Source organism: Pongo abelii, chromosome 2 (assembly GCF_028885655.2).
Source record: "Pongo abelii isolate AG06213 chromosome 2, NHGRI_mPonAbe1-v2.0_pri, whole genome shotgun sequence".
NCBI lineage: Eukaryota > Metazoa > Chordata > Mammalia > Primates > Hominidae > Pongo > Pongo abelii.
Genome location: NC_085928.1, coordinates 141,657,078 through 141,671,140, shown reverse-complemented (window position 1 = coordinate 141,671,140; position 14,063 = coordinate 141,657,078). Strand labels below are relative to the sequence as shown.

Here is a 14,063-nt window from a genome sequence, read left to right as displayed (position 1 = left end):
CACCTCAACCTGAGGGCAACAGGGGTGAGGGCAGAGGGTTTTTCATTTATATCTCTTGGAGTTCCATCCCACAGGACCCCAGAGCTGCAACTTTCTGCAGTATCCAGGCAGGGGCAGCTGTGCTGGGAGCCTCAGATGGTGGTCCCTGCCTGGTGGGGAGCAGCAGAGGTGGGGTCTGCAGTTGGTCTGCTCTTCAGTACTGTGGCTGTAGCAGCTATCCTAGGGGCTTGCAAAAGAGCCTGTCTTGCCTGTCTTCCCTTGTTGGCTGCACATTGACAGCTGGTGTCAGACTGCTCTGGGATCCAGTGCTTGTGGTGCTCCATGTGGGCTTGAGAGATGTCTCTGCATGGACTCCAGATGGTTCTTGTTGGTCTGCAGGCCCGGAAGGGTCAGGGGAGTTCTCCTGTGCCCAGGATTGCAAAGGGTTTGTGGGGACATTGTGGATCCCCAGTGGCTGTCATCATTCACTTTGTTCTTCTTTGTTCTCTGTGGGTCCCATTGCTTCTTTGGTGAATCGCAACGTGTTCTCAGAATATCCACTTGAAGAGCCAGTGTTTACTCACATTTGTTTCTTCTCTGTGGGAGCAGCTAGCAGGCATCTTCATAAATAAATATATAATGATCTCGCTCTGTCACCAGGCTCGAGGGCAAGGGCCTAATCATAGCTCACTTCTATCTCCAACTCCTAGGCTCAAGCAATCCTCCCATCTCAGTCTGCTGAGTTGCTGGGAGTACAGACCCAGCTAAGTTTATATATATATATATATATATATATATATAACAGATGAGGGTCTTACTATGTTGCCCAGGCTGGTCTCAAATTCCTGGTCTCAAGTTGTCCTCTTGCCTCAGCCTCCGAGATCATTTTGATTATAGGAATGACCCACTGCACCTGGGTCCTAATGAGTGTGATATAAAGATTAAATGATGTAATGTATGCACAATTTTTGACTTGAAGTAGGCTCTCAATGTTAGTTTTCTTTCTTCTTTCAAAATAATTAGCAAAATGAATCTTTAAAACAATAGTCCCAGGAGAATCTGAAGCTTTAGGCTCTTCACTTTGATTCAGCTCCAATGTTCCAGAGGCTTTTCTTGTGTACATGAGATAGTTTGGGGGACTTTCTGTTTGGTGTTATGCTGGTGCTCTTTTGTCCTATGTTATTTTCATGGCTATCAATTGACCAAGGGTCTATAAACCACAGTAATCTTATGAAAATCAGGTGCAGAATTGGAGTGGGCTTCTACAAGTTATTGGTATCTGACACTACTGGTCATTAAAATGATTCTTGTCACTTGAGGAATGATACAGAAAAAACAACCACCCCATCTCCTTTCACTCAAAGAGGAGCACAAAAGGTATCACCCATAATTGTTGTGTTTTGTTGTTAATGTTCCCAAGTCAAGCCTAGAGATGGAGCCAAGGTTATCACATCCACATGGAACATTCTTTTTCACCTCTAGTCAGGAGATAGCAGGAGGAAGTTTGTATTTCTCTTTTTCTGCAACTATGCTATAATTTGACACTGAAAATACTCAGGCTTGAGGTTTAATTTGAATATCTATAGTATAAAATTACCAGTGTTCACATCCCCTAGCATTTCCTGACAAATTAATTGCCAATACAATTTTCAGCAGTGGGTATGTGTGGAGCGAGGCAGGGTTGAGAGTTCAGCTTACGGGAGGTAATTATAGGTGCCCTTGGGCCGAGAAAGAGCACAGATGATGCTAAAGGAGCCAATGTTTTGGGTAAGAAGCACCTGCTCCTTTGCCAGCTCTGTAGACCCATGGATCTGGGAAACACATATAATTTGGAGGATTTAGTGTCTACGTTTGGTACACGTAATTTAATCTCTTAATCATCGTGTGTTTTGTGGTTGCCATGAGCTCTCTGAAACTGAACTGTGTGTCTCCATTACTTGGTTCTTAGATCTTTGCTCCATTTATTCAATACTCCAAGCCTTCAAAGCATCAGGATAAAAAAGGCAAACAGCAAAACTCTCAAAGGCAGAGAGTAAATAAAGCTATAAAGAGATTCTTCATTTTGGCTAGGTCTAAGGGAAGGGGCACTTTTGTTGATATATCTGAAAGTAAGTGGTCTCCTCTGAAAGAGGTGGAAAAACATTCTGTTGAGATGAAGCACCTGACCTTTTAAGAAATAATCTCTGCTTATTTCTAAGTATTCATTGGAAAGCGATTTATCTCAAATATACACCTTTAGACAAGATGCATTAGTTCCTTTTTCAACCTAAGCCTCTCAGGAGTTGTAATCCTCTAGCATCTGAAGATATTTGCTGTTGGAGTTATTTTAATTTTTATTTTATTTAATTGTAAAAACAATAATAAAAACCAAGCAGACAAACAAATAAAAAACTTAAAAAACCCTAAACTGGGGCGAGGGAGGATTGGAGGAGTAGGTGGTTGAAGACCAGAACAGATATAAAGCCATAAACATCCTCCTTAAACTTTTTCAAGTTTTAAAAATACTAGCATTTTTATAGATTTGTTTTCATCTCATAGATATTTTTGAAAATAAAGGGTTATGACATTATTATGTGACAAAGTAAAATAACAGAGAAGTGCACATTTGATTCCATTAAGTCTTGTTCTCGAGTTTTTCCTGTGATGTCAATTGCTTTTAAAAATATTAAAGATCCAGTGAGAATGAGATAATATTTCTGGCACTCTAGTTCCTGGAATAATGGGATTGGAGAGAAAGGAATGAGGATATTTGTTGGCCAAGGTTAATATACAAGGGTTTCATCCTGTCTTCTTCATGAATTTGAATCTCATCACCCAAATATCTCATCTACAAGGCTCCTGCTATGTTTTCTGGAAAACAAGTCCACTTTCAGAACTCTCACCAAGGTAATCACAGTCAGAAGATGCCAAGGTTGGGCAGGACCATCTACTCCAACTCTTTCATTTAACAGATGAACTAAGGTCCACAGATGGACAATGGACTTACCAAAGATTGTCCAGCAGGTTAGTTTAGAACAAGGGCTAGAATCTAGGTTTTCTTTAAAGCAGCAATAAGCAAGTGCTATGGGAATAATCAATTGCTTCACATGGATGTGGGCCCTGAATTCCTAATTTGGAAATCAGTTGTGCTCTACAAAATTCACAGATTCATGATGCTATTTGATAGAAATGTCATGGTGTTGACAGTCAGGTGGACCTTGGAAAGAAGAGAAAAAGAGAATAAACATTTATTGAGCATCTACTATTGCAAGAAACTTCCACTTTACTATTGCATGTGATTTTCACATCTCCCTGATGAAGTGGACATTATTTCTATTTTTAAATGAGAAAATCAAGGCTCAGAGAAATTGAGCAATTTGCCAAAGATCTTGTAGATGGTAATGTAGAATTTGAACCTAGAAATATGATTCAAAGCCCATCTGAAGTCTTTCCATTCACTCACCATTTTTTGCTACTCTTTCTAATACTGGGCAAACTACAAAGCAGGGTCTAGATCATTAGCCTTATCATTGAATGCAGGCATTTATGGTGCATTTATCAAGTACTTAGTTTTGTAGTTGGTGTGTGGAAATGCCAAAGGGTAATGAGACCTTTGTGTAACTGAGAAGGGCTTTCTAGGTGTAAAGGCATCAGATAAGTGTGGCCTTCTATTTCAACTAGCAGGAAATTCATTTTCCCATGGTGTGCAAGGCCCTATGTCGTTGCTACTCAAAGTGAGCTCTATGAACTAGCAGTGTCAGCATCACCTGGTAGCTTTTTAGAAATGTAGACTCTCAGCATCCCACCCCCATTAGATTCTGCAGGTGATTTTTATTCACAATCAGGTTTGAGACACACAGCCCACCTCCTCTCTGACCTTATTGCCCAGGTATAGTAGCCTTCTTTTTGCCCCTAAACATGCTTACCTGGCTCCTGCCTTATGGCCTAGGCATTTGCTGTTCCAATTGGCTGACCGCTTTATCTTCTAATTTTTTTATGCCTCTATTTTGTCCTTCAGCTTTCTGCTCAAGCAATATTGTCTCAGAATGTCTGAGTGCTGACTTCCAGGGAACTGCGTTATCTTGCTATATTTTCTCATAGTATTTATTCTCTGAAATTATACCATTTATTTATTTGTTTACATGTTTATTATCTCTTTCCTCACTAGACTGTTAAACTCCATTAATGCAGGAATGATTTGCCTGTCTATTCATTGTTTTATTCCTGGCACCTGGAACACTGCCTGGCCCAAGTTAGGCATTCAATAAGTATTTTATGAATCAATAAATGAATGGACAATATTTCACTGCTATTGAAATTTCGACATGTTGATACTAAAAGCTAAGATTATTTAAGATTATTTGTTTTATCTAACCAACCACGAATCAATGTGAAAACAACAGTTTGGTGTATTTTCTGGTTTAAGTTCTTTGATGCTGCAATTCATGAATCAAGGAAAGCTGCGGGAGAAAGAAAACTCTTTTTAAACTTTTGTCAATTTCATAAAAATATTGATTTTGTTAGGGTGGCATTTGGGGATTTCAGACATATCTGTATAGGGAAGTTTTTCTCTTAATATCTTTTCAGCAATTTCCCTTGAAAAATGCAGATGTATAGATTTGGCACATGCAAAAGTACTATGGAAACCTTCCCTTTTGATTCACAGGCACTTACAGTGAAGTGGTTTGTTTCTTGGCTAAAAACACCAGTTTAGAGAGAGTTCATGCATACTTCACGAGCTGACTCTGCAATAATACACTGCAGATCTTCCTGGAATGAACAGCAAAGGTAACTCTGAATTCTGATGAGACATCCTGGGAAGAACTCTTACACCTACTATTTATAAGAGCGTTATAAAAAAGAAAATGACAAAGAAAAATGAGTTCACACTTAATGTATGTCAGATGACTTAGAAAACAAGATCTCATTTTAATTATTGTAACAACTTTGTGAGATAATATGACCCCATTTTACAGAGCAACAAATGAAGATTTAGAAATTGAGGCTTGTTCAAAGGCATCTTTCTAGTAAGTGGTAGAACTGAAATTCAAGTTCATGTTCTTTCCATCATGTTGCTGTTCCATTCTCAGTGAAATTCCATCCTCCACCAACTTCCCACTATATTTTGCAGTTTCCTTTATATGGCAACTTTTTGTGTGTGCGTGTGAGCCAAATTTCCTTCTGGTTTCAGAAGAGCACCCTAGAGACTAATAGCATCATAAAGAATTTATGAGAAAAACAGAAGTGATGGTGCAAAATCTTCAGTACTGCATGGACAGGAGATGCTTAGATCTGAGGTGAGGAAATCCAGAGATGAATATTTTGTTTACCTCATAGGACTGTGGCATTGTTAGCCACTCAATCCAACCAGATTATAATGTACTAAAAATTTGAAACATCAGCCATTGTGGTTTCACATACATGAATGTATATTATTTTGTTAGCCAGGTAATGACAGTCATTGTCAAGTGGAAGACCTAATCAGACTGAATATTCATTCATGCCTTGCTTTGTCAATAGGGAAAAAAATTTCAAGGACAATCGGATATTCTCTCAGATGACTGAACCTTTCTTTCCATCTACCTGAAGGTGAGGAAACGAGGAGGGAGGGAGGCTTGGACAGCACACCCTCCCTGATTAGATTCCTGCCCTAAGCCCTAGCCCTCTTATACAGATGTTCTGGGGACCTTTGTTTCTTGAGGGGTCCATTTTGCATTATTTCCCCTGGAAATGAAACCTCTAACTCTATCTCAGTACCTATGCCAAAGACCAAGACAAGATTTCCAGATGAATCCAAGAGGCTGCCTGGGTTCCCAGTTGTTTTCTTTCATCTGCCAAAAGGTCATTGTGCAATTCCTGAATTTCATTGCTCAATGTATGACAGAATTTGGGTAATGCCCAGTAGATGGTGCTCATCAGCAACTTTCTGGAAATGGCATACCTTGAGCTTTTACAAAACTACTTTAAAAAGGTTTCGTTTGAGTTTAGAGACTTTTGGAAGACTAGAGCTTTGTAAAAGATACATTTTTGCTCATCTCCTGATTCATTATCCATTCTTTCAGGAATAAGAATTCAAAAGACAGGAGGGAAAGTTGCTTTCTTTTAGATTATAAAGTTGCTTTCTTTAGTTTATAAAATTTTTGTTAACTCCAGTATCTTCCATGGCTCAGAGGGGACAGGAAAAAACAAAAACAAAATCAAAAACAAAAACAAAAGAACAAAACCAGCCACCAAATGATTAGGGAATGATTTTTCTCACTTTATTCCCATTTTGCTTTCTTTCTCAGAGGATCAGAATGTGTCCTCCTCCCCTTTCTGAACACATTGTGCCCTAAGGGTTTTTATTTGGAGGTCATTTGCTTATTACTCAAAATCTCCTTCTACTTGAAATGAGTTTTCTTGGGAGTGATGGTGAAATGCCCAGAAATGCCTTCTTAACCTTTGATGTGCCTAAAGTTCAGCATCTCAGCACTATTTTAATAAAATCTAGGCACCAGGTACACCGTTGTTTCTACGGAGAATGAATTCTGAATTCTTCTTTCAGTGGAGTTGTAGAGACTGAAATCATTCTTTGGGCATCAGTAACTCATCTCTTTGTTATCCTGGACTATGATTGAGGGTGATCTCAAGAGCCTGTACACTTTGTTGTTCTTAAAAGGGCGAAGATGGGTGGTACCCTCCCAGGGGCAAATCTTAGCCTCTCCCTATCCAGGACTTTGGAAATCCCGTTTTCAAACTAGAAAATGCTTTACCTTAAATTCAAGTCTCCCGTTGTGTTTGTATCTTTTTTCAGTTGTTGAGTAATCCTGTCTTGGGCAGGTGCAGTCCCATGATAAATTATAGTGTTTAATAATAATTTTTATCCTTTATAAAATTTATATTGGGGAAAATTGATGTGGAAAAGGGTTAAGAATACAGTTCAAGGGGGTAGCAGAATCAGATGAAAACATTGGTAGTGGGTAATTCCCTAAAAATCTTTTAGAAACCATGGGTCATTATTATCATCAGCTGACTGATGGGACACACTATTCTTTCTATATTCAGGCCTTGTCTGGTCTAAACAGAGAAAGGGTCCTTCAGTAGGGTTCATAAATATCTCCCAAGACCTTTGGGTCCAACTGAACAATCTGATCTTATTACAAAACATATTCTCAGTTTTTTGGTAAGTCTCAGAGGAATAGAAATATTAAGTTATAGTGGTAAGTACATAAGAGACAATAAGGCTCTGTTAATAATAAGCTATTGCCAGATGTACACAAGAACCATCCTACTGAGTATTTGGTGTTTTCTCCCAGAGATTTTTAGATCTTTCATTCATTTATGCATTTGATACGTACTTACTGAGAATCTTTTACATGAAAAATACTTTTGTAGATAAGAGGTTGGAAAATGATGGCCCGTGGGCCAAATCTAGCTCATCCAAGTTTTATTGGAACACAGCCATGCTCATGTGCTTACATATCATTTGGCTGCTTTCATGCTACAATGGCAGAGGTGAGTAGTTGCAACAGAGACTATATGACCTGCAAAGCCCTTTATAGAAAGAGTTTGTGAACTTCTTTTCTGAATAATGGAGAGACATCCATGACCTAAATGAGCCAGCATTTTGGGGAGAAGATATGGTGCTGGAGAGGGAGACAATAAACAAATGAACAAATATACTAAGTGCTATAAAGTAAACAAAACAGAGTGATGTGCTAGAGAATGAGTAGGAGAGATGGAGGAGAACTTAAAATTATATGGCCAGAGAGGCCTTCCTGAGGGAGTTACATGTGCAAAGGTATATCTGAGTGGAGGGAATGTACATAAGGAGATCTGGAGAAAGGTCATTGGAGCTAAGAGAACAGCAAGAGCAAAGACATGCTCTGGCATGTTCAAGGTGCAGAAAAGAGATCTATTTGTTTGAAGTGGAGACGGTGAGAGGTAGAGTGATAGGCAGTGATATCAACCAGGTAGTCAGGAGCTGAATCAGTGGGGCCTTATAGGCCACGATTCAGCATTTGGATTGATTCTAAGCACACCAGGAAGCCTTTGGAGGGTTTGAAGTGGGTAGTGACATGACCTGATGATGCATGCTTTCAAAGACCATTCTGAGTGTTAGGAAGTGGGTGGGAGGTGAGCAGGAGGGGAAGCAAGGAAGCTGATTAGGAGAACTCCAAGTGAGAGGGGATGAGAGCAGTGGTGATGATGGAAGTGGGTTGACTGGGTACACCTTTCAGAGTTATGGCCAATGAGGCATGCTAATAGATTGGATGTGAGGGGTGAAGGAAAAAGAGGATTAAACATGACTCTTAAATTTTTGAATTAAGCAACCAAGTGGAGGGCGGTGTATTTAAGTAAAGAAGACTTAGGGTAGAATAACTTTGGTTAAGGGAGGTAGATGGAGTTCTGTTTTGGGCAAATTAAGTTTGAGATGCCTGTTAGACATCCAAGTGAAGAGGTCAAGTTAGCTGTACATACTTTGGATGATCAGAGTGGTATCAGAATCAGAAATATGAATTTGAAGTGTGTAGCATGTAAGTATTTTCACAGCCATGATACTAGAAGAGATCACTTAGGGCAATAACATTGAAAGAAAAGAGGAGAGGGCTATTAAGTGGGTATAAACATGGTAAAGATCATCTCACAAAATGGGAAAAGTATGAACTCGACCAAAGTTCTAATTCTTTCCTGCCATCTTGCCAGCCACATAGCCTTGGTTGGGAACTTTTACCTCTTTGGTCCTCAGTTCCCTGATTTTAGAAAATTTTGAAAAATCTATTACTTTTAGCCTCTGATTTGAACAGTGGTTGCTTTTCAAATCATGTTTCTTATCAAACCGTGAGACACTTCTACTTGGAGGCGTAAATTTCCTTGATTTCCATGTGTTCTCACTTGAAATCATCTTCCAGCTTTGTGTATCAAGGAACAGAAGTTTGGGGGATCCAATGTTTGAAAAATTTTGCTAGATCTAGACGCAGTTTAGAGGCTCCTGGCTTCCTGGCAACTTCCCCACCTGTGCTGATAATGCTGGGCAAGTGGTGATGCTTGTTATGTATAATCATCTGAGTTGATGTTATGGAGAGCAGCCATATCTCCACAGCAGAGGAAGAGCTAACTGCAGTCTGAAGAGTTTAGAGCAATCTTTCAGGGCCCTGTGCCTGAGTGTGGCCAGGAGACTAATAATTGAGCAGTTCTGCCAGCTTTTTCAAAGGGGTCCAGTGGACCTCTGCCCTCATTGCATCACGCTAAACTGGGGAAATGGATATTATTGTTTACACTGAATATTTTTCACCTGAGTCAGTCTAGGAGGGTTGATATCAGATCATCTTAGACTTTGTGACAGAAGACTCTGCATTTACAGAGTGACTAAGACAAGTTGCTCACCTTGTTTGAGCTTAGTTTCCTCTTTCTGTGAAATGCATGTAATACCTGCTTCATTGGGTAGTATAAGGATTAATGGAGGTCATCTTTGTGAAAATGTCTGAGTCAGTATTAGTGTTTTTTTTCCTCCTGTATATTCCTGAACTGTTCTTAGCATGCTCTGCCCTGAACGCAATGGTGGTAAAGATGAGAACCATGACCATCCTTGGTAAGGATGTCTCAGAGGATCAAAGGGAATTCTATCACAGGTGAGAAAAGGAAGATTCACCTGTAACACTGAGGTGCTACTTCCTGTATGCCACTAACTCTCCTGTGTTACAAGTATGATGTGTTAATTTTATCATTAAAGACTACCTCCCTGACCCACCCTGCACAGACACTGAATGTATTGAACTTAAGCAAACTCCACTTATTGTACATTTCTTCTATGTTGAAAACAGGCTATGATGTAAGGAAGCATGAGATTAATGAGGGCAGAGGGGTGAAACTGCTTCCAACTTGACTTCCATCCAATGCTTGAGGCATCTTGGAGATCGTCAATGATCTACAGAACTTTCCTATATATACAATAAGAAGAGTTAATTCAAGACCAGTGCATGTGAGTTTACTCAAACTTTAAAATGCTTATGATTCATCTTCAGATTTTGTTAAAATGAAGATTCTGATTTAGTAGGTCTGGAGTGGGGTCTGAGATTCTTCATTTCTAACAAGTTCCCAGTGATGTTGATACTTCTGCTTCAAGGACCACATTTGAGTAGCATGGTTCTAGATTTATTCATGGTCTTAAATGCTATGACTTTGTGATAGAGAATATAGAAAGCATACCCATCTATCCATCCATCCGTCTGTCTGTCCGTCCATCCATCCTTTCAATGAATATTTATCTAGTGCTCAGCATGGGTCAGGCCCTGTGCCAGACAATGGGATTATAGAGGCAAATGTGGCCTAATCTCATTTAGAAAGTCATACTCTAGTTAGGGAGACAGACATGAAAACAAACATTTTTCAAAATCACTCTGACCCAGATTCCTAGAACAGCAATTTCTTTCTTGTCCTTAAAATCCTTATCTATTCTCTGGCTAAGTTCCTTTCATTCACACATACTGAGGGCATCTTAAATGATATCATATAAGGCAGAAATCTGTTGGCATATCCCTAAGGAAAAGAGAACTGGACTCAGGGCATTACGGAGTTCATTTTAAGTCTCTGCTCTTTTATAGCCATGAAACCTTAGTCAAGATTCTTTGGGCCTCACTTTCCCTCTGTGTAAAATGAAGGAGAATCATACCTAGCTTGTTTAGCACACAGGATTTTTATGTAGCTTAAGCTGAAATAATAAATGTGAAAAGTGTTTGAAAACTTCAAAGTGATACACATGTGTAAAGAGATGTTTAGCTTCTTGTGTGTACATGCACTACAGTATTGTCTGTAATGGTGACAAATAATGGAAATTATATAAATGTCTCAAAAATGAGACTGCAGTAAGTTTTGGGCCATATGACTAGTACTAGTGAAGGGACTGTGAGCAACAATGACATGCTGCTAGTTCTAGGCTGTGGCATTTAAGAGCCAATGTCCCCCTTCTATCCCTCCCTCCCTCTGGTGCAGAGACCCTGAAGGCCACACATACCAGATTGTGTAAATACATGCATGATGGTGGCAACCCAGATCTCTAAGTAACCATTTGGAGGAGAACCACATTGGAGATATCTTATTTCAGTTGTTGAGTAATCCTGTCATATACTGGCTTGTTTAGCACATGGGATTTTTATGTAGCTTAAACTGAAATAAATGTGGAAAGTGTTTGAAAACTTTAAAGTGATACACGTGTAAAGAGATATTTAGCTTCTCATGTGTATGTGCAGTACAATATTGTCTAATGGTGACAAATAATGGAAATTATGTAAATGTCTCAAAAATGAGAGTACAGTAAGTCACCCAACCCATATCACAAGTTTTGTGAGGATAAAAAAGCAAAACCTTTTATCATGTTAAGCTGTTGAAACCTTAGAGTTGCTTATTATCACAGCATAGACTATCCTATCCTAAATATATAATTAATTCCATCAGACTTTCTGTGCACTTAGATACATAGGCAATTGCAAATATATGGTATTGCCATGTGTATTTTTGCCACAAATGCTTTTTTACTATATATATAGTATTGTAATTTATTATTTTTGCTTAATAATGTACTGGAGATATGTGTTATTTGGTTCATGTAGATCTACCTTATTCTTTCAGCAGATACAAAATATTCCATGTTAGACATATAAGCCATTTCTACATTGATAAATATTCTCCACCTCTCTATCTTTCTCAAATGACTGAAATAAGTATATTTGTACCTGCTCCTTGGCACATGTGTGGGTGATTTTTTGGAATATATACTGAAAAGTGGAATTGCTGAGTTACAGGACATATACATTTCAAATGCTAGAAAATACTGCCAAATTGCCCTTCAAATTAACTGTATGAACTTATACTTCCACCAGCAGTGTGTAAGAGAGTCCATTTTCCATACCTTTATATTACTTCTTGAGTAGGAATATCTAAAAATTATTGCTTATCTATTGCCATGTAACAAACCATCCTCAAACAACCATTATATTATCTCTCTTGAGTTCATAGCATTATTAGACTCAGCTGGGAAGTTCTGCTCCTTGTGGTATTGGCAGGGGTTGCAGCTGTCTGGGGGACTCAATTGGGCTGGAATCACTGAGCTGGCTTGTTCACATGGCTGCCAATGGTGCTGCTGTCTCCTCCATGTGGCTTGACAGAAGAGCAGCTGGGTTCCTGGAGAGGAAGCAGGAGCTGCCAGTACTCTTAAGGCCTGACCTCTGAAGTAATCCCAGATATCATTTTCCCCATATGGTATTGGGTCAAAGCACTTCCAGGGCCATCCCAGGTTGGAGGGGAGGGCAAAAAGACTCAGAAATGGTTGGTGTTCATCTTTGGAGACTATTTACACAGTGATTGTATATTTAAAAAAACAGCAATTATATCTTTGAGTTTGAGTAAAGTTAAAGAAATGGTATCTGCGAAACTTCGAATAAACAAGTAGAGCTTAGAATATTTGATTCTTGCATATTAGGTTAATGTGCTCTATGCTAATCAGGTTGGAGAAATATTAAGCTCTGCTAGGAATTCTATTGGACTGAAGGTAAGTCATCCTGCCAGTAACTACCTAAGTCAAGGTGTGAACAAGCTGGAATTTCTTCCCATTCTAATTTTTTTCAAGTATACCAGTAGAAAACAAAATGAAGAATCGGGTTCAGAATCATTTCCAGTTACCTATCACATCTTTGGAAGCTTCAAGGTTAGATATAATGGAAAGCATGCAAAAAAAAAAAAAAAGAGGCTGAGAAGTATACAAGGTCTGCAGCATTCAAACTGATGTTTTACTAATTAATATCCTGCTCCACAGATGATGCAGGAGGTGAGGCAAATGAAGGGGCTATGGTAGGAGAGGAGGGCAGATAGTTGGAGGCAAGTCCACGGATACCACAGGTATATCAGATGGACCAGGACAGCTTTCCTAATCTGGTTTTGATTTGCCTACACCATTGCCATGTGGCCCATGTAATGATGGGAAGATATGTGGGCTAATGGGGAAAGAGGGAGATATTTGTCATGTCTACCTGCTCATGGCTCCTAGACAGGATCCTTTCTTTCCGCCTATTCTAGACAAGATGGCTATGAAAATGTTTATGGTTTTGGTTGTATTATTTTAAATTTGCTGGGGAAAGGCCATTAAACACTAAATTTAGGGCTTTCCAAAATGGACACTGAGAAATAAAAAAGCTTTATTAAGGAATAACATCTTTGGAAAAAAAAAGGAAGGAATGGGATTGTGTATGGAGGAGAGTCCAGAGTGTGTTGCCAAACTGGCAAAGCATCTGCTAGCCAAATGGGAGAGTTTGGAGGGAAAATTGCCCACTATAGGCATCCTGCATGGGGTGGAAATGCCTAGTTCTTTTACGAGTTGCCTTGCTTAGTCATTGGTTGGTGGCTGCCCTTAAAATAGTGTGCCTTTGAAAGTGGAGGCAGACCATGAGGTTGCTCACAGCTGGAGGCTGTTAGACAACTACATTCTTTCTAGCTGGGCAGCGAGTGCTTTCTTGAAAGATCTGACTAGTGCTTCTCCATGTCTGCCACATGTAACTTATCTTTCTCCAGTTCATTTTTTTTTTCTCAAAGCTGCATTGAGAAAGCAAGCTTTGCAAGATGTTCTCTGTTATTGATTTCATCTACAGACTCTCCTTGGTTGCAAGTGTTTGAGAGCAAGTTGAACTTGCTTAGGAGAAAAGGCAAATTTATTGCTCATGTCATTAAACCATGGGAAGGCCAGAAATGATTCGAAACCAGAAACTCAGATGCCCCCAAGATGGCTGCTGCCTCTTGTCTCTGCTTTTCTTCGTGTGATGGGCTTCCTTGAGAGTGCCAGTGGTAATAACTGCCCTACACTTACTTCTCTCTGCTTCTGCCAACAGAGAAGAAAAATTGCCTTACCTTTCTGCTTGGTTCTAGTGTTTAAAATCTCAAGAAACGATTCTATGCAAGAAACAGCATTGTATGCCAATTTCTAGATCAATCATTACTGCCAAGGAGGCAAGGTAGAAAGCTGGCAACTCCTATTTAAACTCCATGATCCAAAGCAGCAATTCCCAGAAGCAGGGGAAGGGTGAAAAGGCAATGCAAATAAATACTTATCCTAATCTTTCTTTTTCTCCCCCTAGTCC

The 14,063-nt window shown here is 39.4% G+C and overlaps 1 protein-coding gene across 1 annotated transcript in view; it reads left to right on the top strand.

Moving 5' to 3' along the window:
* The window catches only part of CPNE4 (copine 4), a 767,841-nt gene that overhangs the window by 110,724 nt on the left and 643,054 nt on the right, over positions 1 to 14,063 (top strand). Inside the window, exons 2-6 of the mRNA XM_024245287.3 lie at positions 4,625 to 4,746; positions 5,150 to 5,255; positions 5,479 to 5,547; positions 7,333 to 7,452; positions 9,762 to 9,919. The gene's annotated coding sequence lies outside the window, so the exon portion shown is untranslated. The remainder of the gene's footprint in view (positions 1 to 4,624; positions 4,747 to 5,149; positions 5,256 to 5,478; positions 5,548 to 7,332; positions 7,453 to 9,761; positions 9,920 to 14,063) is intronic.